This window comes from Eleutherodactylus coqui, chromosome 5, assembly GCF_035609145.1.
Source record: "Eleutherodactylus coqui strain aEleCoq1 chromosome 5, aEleCoq1.hap1, whole genome shotgun sequence".
Taxonomy (NCBI): domain Eukaryota; kingdom Metazoa; phylum Chordata; class Amphibia; order Anura; family Eleutherodactylidae; genus Eleutherodactylus; species Eleutherodactylus coqui.
This window is the reverse complement of record NC_089841.1, coordinates 6,346,445-6,353,500: the sequence shown is the minus strand read 5'-3', so window position 1 is coordinate 6,353,500 and position 7,056 is coordinate 6,346,445. Positions and strand designations below refer to the sequence as shown.

Sequence of the window (7,056 nt, the reverse complement as noted above, 5' to 3'; positions counted from 1 at the left end):
GACATCCTTGCAGAGCTGGAACTAATTAGCTACTGATTGTAAACAGCGTAACTAATTCAAGCCATGTCCCATTCATCCATACACACACCCCCTACGGGGGCCTGGACATGAGTGATAGCCAGCTGATCACAGTAACGAGAGCTTCTTGAAGTCAGCAGACAGAAATCATTAGTGGTTGCCTCCAGCTAGTTCAAAGTGCCTCGTTACACTAAAGCGACCTATTGAACTCTGCTAAAGAATCATACCAAGACAGAGCTCGTAGCTAAATTGAATAGATAAAGACTTTAATATGGAGTCAGACTACGCTATTCCATCTGTGCATGCTGCCGAACGATCGCGTTATGAAGCTGAAATAGCTAATGTCATTCGACGCTGGGACCTTCCACAATCGTGCAAGAAAAACACGGAGCGATTGCTGGCCGCTCTACTCAATCACCGGAATATTATCACATGGAATGATAAGCACAAACTGGTATTTAAAAATGTCGTAATTCATGGAACCAATTTCTCCGCACTGATCAGACATACGACGCAGAGTCACACCTTCGTGAGAAGAAGTATACCGCTAGGATGGAACATTTTTATGCATGCAATAGCGGAGGCTAATGTACCTAGCGATGTCGCTGCAGACGCCAGTACTCGTGAGTTGGTGGAATCTTTGAAGATGGATTTTTTAATAAAGTCCATGATGGATCTAAAACTTTAACTCGGAAAGACTTTTGTACTGTTGCTCCCCTCAAACATACGGAACGTGCTACATTATGCTACCCATAGACTGTCGCAGAATGGTGATATTACATCGTGGAATTTGCGCAACGAGTCAAAGTATAAAGGGAAGACGGTTAATGGGTCAAACATTTTGGACTTGATCCGTCATGCTACGCAGAGCCATAGCGCTACCAAGAAAAATCACCCTCTGGGCTGGGACATTTTTATGCGAGCGTTGGCCGAAGTTAATATGCCTTCTACAGTCATTGGCAGCCACAGTACTAGAGAAATTCTCCAGGATTTGAAAACAGGCTCGGACCCCGGCTTTGCACCTGGTACCCCCCAAAACAAAATCCTGTCTTTCTCCCCAACCCCACACGGAATAACACAGGGGAGCTTGCTGCCTAAAAAGCGACCGACACCACTGCTTCCCATGTCGTGGTTAACTTTGTAAAGGATTGTAAAAATGTAACTATATATCTGTTAACATTATACAGTGTTGTACATATCTATGTAATCATTCTTATGCATTCCTTTATGTAATAACTATATTCTGTATTTTTTTTAAAGCGCATCGTTTATATATTCTGGGCGCTCAATAAAGCTTTATAAAACTTTGCATTTTGACTACTTTATGTTCTCTATAGCATGCTCACTGCTAGCCTATACATAAAAGGCTTATTAGGATGGGGGTGGCAATGCTAAAAAAGCTGTTAACGGATGGTAATGCATTCTATATATTAAATCCTTATACTCATAAGGCGACTTGAATGGTATATAACATCAAGTCAGCCTATACACATAATAAGGCCATTGATTTGGGGATGACTTGAATGGTACCTAACATCAAGTCAGACTATACATATAATAAGGCCCTTGATTATCATGACACACACAGTATTCTAAAGTGTGTCTTGTGATACGTCAGAGGCCTGGAATGCGGATGGGTCCACCACCCGTCAGCTGACGGTCAGGTGGTGCGCCGAAGGGGGAGGGTCAAAGGTCATGGAAGGGGGCGTGGCACCTGTCACTTTCCAAAAGTGGGCGGTTTGACATAAGGTATGGCTGCTATACTACTAATGTGAACTATGCCTACAATTACGAGCATCAGTAGCACGGTAGGTCCTAGAGAGCTGCATCCTTATCTAATTTGGTGCAGATTAGGCCAGTCAGTGCAGATTAGTCCATTTGTTTGTGGATATGCTGAAATTGGTGGGTTCTAGAGAGTTGAAAACCAGTCTAAAACCTTCTGAAGCCTCTCATTTGCCTATGTGCAAATTTGGCGCAGATTGGCTCAGGTGTTTGGCTGGGCATGAAGAACTGACAATGGAAATCCATGTTTACAATAGACAAGCTACCAGAGAGGTTGCTCTCCATTGATGAAATTTCAATCTTCAATTAAGCAAAAGAAATATTTGAAGTAATTGAATCTGAATGATTTCAAGGTTCTTTGCGCGCCCTTTCCATATTGAAGGAGCAGTTGAGGATTGGGCCTCAGTGTTGACTTGATTAGGTGCGATTAGGAAGGAGGGGATGTGACCACACCAGATTTGATACTAGACTTATTACTTCTCTTTTCCTGCATTTTTTTTCTTTATTTTAGGTTATTCAAAGTTTGTAATTTGGCTTTTAGGTCATTTTTTAGTGCTTAAGCCCGGAGAGCATCAATTAGAAGCTCATCTGGAAATTGGGCCTTGGATACCGATAATATTTAGGCTGTTTGGTTTAGAGGGGTCTGAAGGTGATAGAGATAATTGCTGAAGCGCTCACCGTAATCTTAGAAAATTATTCAGTGGTTATATTTTAGATTTCACTGTTTGAACCAATCTGTGGATTTGAAGGTTTAACTTTCCTTCTGAATTAAAAATGAGATAAAAGCAAGCTTTATAATAATGCAATCTTCATTTGTAGTGAGTTATAGAGAGAATGCAATATCCCTTCTTTATATATAAAGACATTACTGGATAAAGTAGGAATACAGTGGAATATCAATTTCAGTCAAACCTTAGGTGGATTGTTGGCCCAGTAGACATTCCAGAAAAATGGAGAAAATACTGATTATGCTGACTATACTACTGAATGTACTTTTTTAGATTAACAAAAAATAAGATTTAAGTTTATTTACTTTTGGAAGTTCACTGCTTTTACAGTTTCAACTTTAAAATATTAGTAAATATAAAAGTTTATAAAATCTAATTTTTGTGAAAAGTTACCCCTGAAAGGTAAAAGTTTTGTTAGTCACCAATGTAGCACACATCAGAAGGTGCATGCTATCATTATAATAATGGAGGGTAAGGCCACTTGTTAATAGAGAAATGTCCATTCTAATGTAAAAGAGAGAATATAGTGGATATGGAAAAAAAATTGGGGGAAATACTGATTATTCTGACTATACTTTTTTTCAATATAATACATAATATTGTTTAACTTAGTTTCCTTTAGGAACTTACAACTTTGCCAATTTTACAGTTTCTAATTATAAATATAAAAGTTTATAAAATCTAATATTGGTGAAACATTACCTCTTGGAGCACAAAGGTTTAGTGAGCCTTCATAATAACACAAATTAGAAGGGGCATGTAATCACTATAATGGAGGGTGAGGCCACATGTTAATAAAGAAGAGTTTTCCTTACAATGAGGTGTTGACCCCAACAATACTTGACCCCATCTATGGCTGCAGTTTGCAGGAATGCTATAGAAATGCTAATTCCCTTGATGTTATGTATACAACAAGTACATATTGACTCCTAGCCAATCAGGAGCTCATTGATCCTTGGGTGTAACTTACCTACCATTATATAAAAAGACTCCTACCTTCTCAAGTCAGTGACTTCTCTGCTTCCAAAGACTTCAACATCCCTGAGCCTTTGTGAAGAATTTTCAGACAGTCCCAACTGCAATTTAATTTCTCCAAGGTAATTTTTGCAACTTTACTCTCATTATATTTTTAATGATTTTATATTTTGTTTTTCCATCATTTGCCATATACATCATATTAGATATTATACTTGACTCTATAAGGTCAGAGAGAATTATAATGATCATCATTAACTATTTTCTTCCCTCTCACTTCTACAGGACACAATGGCCTCCAGTACACGAGATGTGCAGCTTATCCTGGAAGGACTTGTCTCCTTTGCTTCCCAGGGTCTACAGGAGATAGATCTTCAGGAGAACTTCTGTGTGATACAGAAGCTGGGAGATGGTGGTTATGGTTCTGTGCTCATGGTGCAAGACAAGAAAACAGGTCAGTGGGGGTCAATTATCTATTACTAGAGTGATGTAATAGTCTGAAGATCGTGGGAGGACAGAATCTCCAAGAGTTTGATTTAATGTGGGAGATTTATGAACAGTGCACGACTATCTGGATGTAGATATTTAGGAATCTGCAACGATGATGCAAACGGGTCTATTAATAGTTTACATATCATAATAAGTATTTGTTTCCTAATGTGATGCAATCAAAGGGGGGGGGGACAGAAGGGTCTACAATTAAATTTTACGAATTTTAATATTTCCAATTTGACAATCCTTTAAATACTTTTAAGTAATAAATGTACAATGTTATTTTCATAAACAGATCAGAAAATGGCATTAAAGCTTCTCGACAGGAACAAAACAACTGAATTTGCCTTCCTCATGGAGTTCAGCAAGTCTTTCTTCCTCTCCTCCCATCCCAATATCATTGGAAGTTATGGCACTGCCTTCAAGACTTGGGACTACTTTGCCTTTGCCCAGGAGCTGTTGATAGGGGATTTGTGCTCTCTTATTGCACCTCATGTAAGTAGAAATCCCTGATTTATCCCGAGAACTACTTTACCAATAGCCTTTCTTCTTGTAGTAATATCTCCATTATGTTGACTTCATGTGTTTCCCTATTTCAGGATGGACTTCCGGAGGACACGGTAAAGAGATGTGCGGTGCAGATCTCCAGCGCCCTAGAATTCATAGACAGTAAAGGGCTGGTGCATTTAGAATTCAAACCAGAGAACATTTTGGTGTTTGATGAGGACTGCCACTGTGTAAAAATTACGGACTTTGGTCTTTCATGTATGAAAGGAACAATGGCGAAAAACAGGATCGGCACTGTCTCATACATGGCTCCAGAGATGAGCCAAGTTACCGACGAGGATTCTTTGCTTGTTGACTTCCCCCTGGATGTATGGTCCTTTGGTATTGTCCTTTACTGTTTGCTCACCGGCGAATTTCCATAGCAGTCAGCAGTTTCCACAGACAAAGCTTATAGTAGTTTTATTGAGTGGCAATGTAATTTGGAGGATATTGAGCCACCATCACCGTGGAGCAGATTTCCACCTGGAGCTCTGAAGATGTTCAGTGGTCTTTTAGCCATAGACTGTAGTAAGAGGAGTAAATCTGGTGAAGTTGTGATGTTCTTGGAGGAATGTTGGAAAGAAGAAATCATAGACTCATCTGAAGAAACCAGCACATCAACGACTTCTCTCTAAAGTACTATATCCGGCTACTTGACTACTTGGCTACTTGAAAATTCTGAGTTTGATAGTGGGACACCTCCAGACATTTGGAAGGATGGATTGGAAGATATCAATCATTTCATGTTGGAGCAGAGATAGAACTTGGCTGCATGACAACATATTCAGCCATGTCCTTCGTAGTAACAGTAAGTGATTCGAATTTCAGTAACCTAATACGAAAATGTTTCTATTGATCTAACCCTTTCCTAGGACTTATCTGCTATATCCTTGTGAGAGGACACTCCAGGTACATTTATACGGGCAAACGATGTGCAGCAGCCAGTCCCAGTGATGATTGTGTCTGTGCTGTTACACAGGAGCGAGTATCGCTAGCATTGCTCAAAGCACTTCCAGTATGGAGGCGGTGCAGGCTGGGAAGCCCCAGCTCAACTCCATTCACAGTAAGCAGACAGTCCTTCAGAAGTGAATGACTGCTGTTGACACTGAATGGCACGTGGTTCAGTTTTCTGTATACAGAATCTGAACGTATGAAGAATTTTTGTTGCATGCATTTACACGGTGGACTCCTTTTCCCAGGAACTCGGGGGTATCTTCGATGAACCGGATCGAGTGGGTTTGGCGGTTTCTCGGCTGTTGGCGTTGCATCAAGGGTCGCTTTGTGTGGAGGATTATTGCTCCAATTTCAGACGCTATGCGGGTGATACTGCATGGAACGATAGCGCTCTGAAAGACGTTTTTCTGCAGGGCCTCTCGGACGCAGTTAAAGAACTGTTGATTTCCCATCCCGTTCCCGGGTCCTTAAAGGAGGCTGTGGAGCTAGCGGTGAAGGCAGATAGGAGGCTCAGGGCTGGGAAGCAAGATAGACAAGCCCGTAGGGTCAGGGAGGTCATTTGTCTTGTTCCCTCCTCTGCCGTACCAGTCTCTGTTCCCGAGCCTATGGAACTGGACCCGCTGGACCCCTAGGAGCGACGCCGGATTAGTTTATTGCATCACCTCTGCCTCTACTGCGGGAAAGCTGGACATCGGGTGATAACCTGCCCCCTGAGGCCTCAGCGCCCACAGTCTGAACCGGCGGAAAGACTCCAAGTCCTAGGCGATTGCAGGGAGGATCGCCTAGGACCACAGGTACTCCCTAAACTTCTGGTACCTTGTCAGGTTAGATTCCGGAACTTCTCCCGCCCAGGGCAGGCGTTTATTGATTCCGGGGCCTCCGCTAACCTGATAAGCATGCGTTTTGTTAGACACCTGATGGCTGAATTTGTGGCACTGAAGACGCCAATTCGTTTTACTAGCATTGATGCTACCCCTCTTGCTACGGCTTGGTACGATGGAGGACCCCAGTGTTACAGTTCACGGTGGGGGGGTCGCCACTCGGAAGATCCCTCATTCCTGATAATGGAGAAAATGTCGGTAGACCTGGTACTGGGGATGCCGTGGCTGGCGTTGCACAACCCCCAATTAGATTGGGCCACTGGGGAGCTGATCCAGTGGGGACCATCCTGCCATAGCCATCTTGCTCCCCTGCCTCTCTGCTCAGTTGATACCGCGCTCAGTCCCCGTGGTCTGACTTCCCTTCCTACCCCGTCTGCCAGTCCTGCTGCTGATGTCGCCACTGATGTGCTGCAGGGGGGATGGAAGGAAGTGCAAAAGAATCGAGAAGTGGTGGGGTCCCGTATGCATTTGCGTAGTGGGAAGAGTCTGTCTGTATCTGAGCCGTACAGGGTGGGACAGAAGGTGTACCGGTCCTCTGGAAATCTCAAAAGGAGGGTTCGCAGGGTATTCCATAAGTCTTTATCGAAACCTTTTGTCCCTTCGGTGATGGGGTCCGCCTGGGGTTAGCCAGGGCTGAGGCAAGTAGGCAGGGACAGTGGGGTGCGGGAAGTTCAGGGCAC

The 7,056-nt window shown here is 42.8% G+C and overlaps 1 pseudogene; it reads left to right on the top strand.

Moving 5' to 3' along the window:
* The first annotated feature begins 289 nt into the window (after nucleotides 1–289).
* LOC136627227 (serine/threonine-protein kinase SBK1-like) lies at nucleotides 290–5,176 on the top strand (annotated as a pseudogene).
* Nucleotides 5,177–7,056: the final 1,880 nt, after the last annotated feature.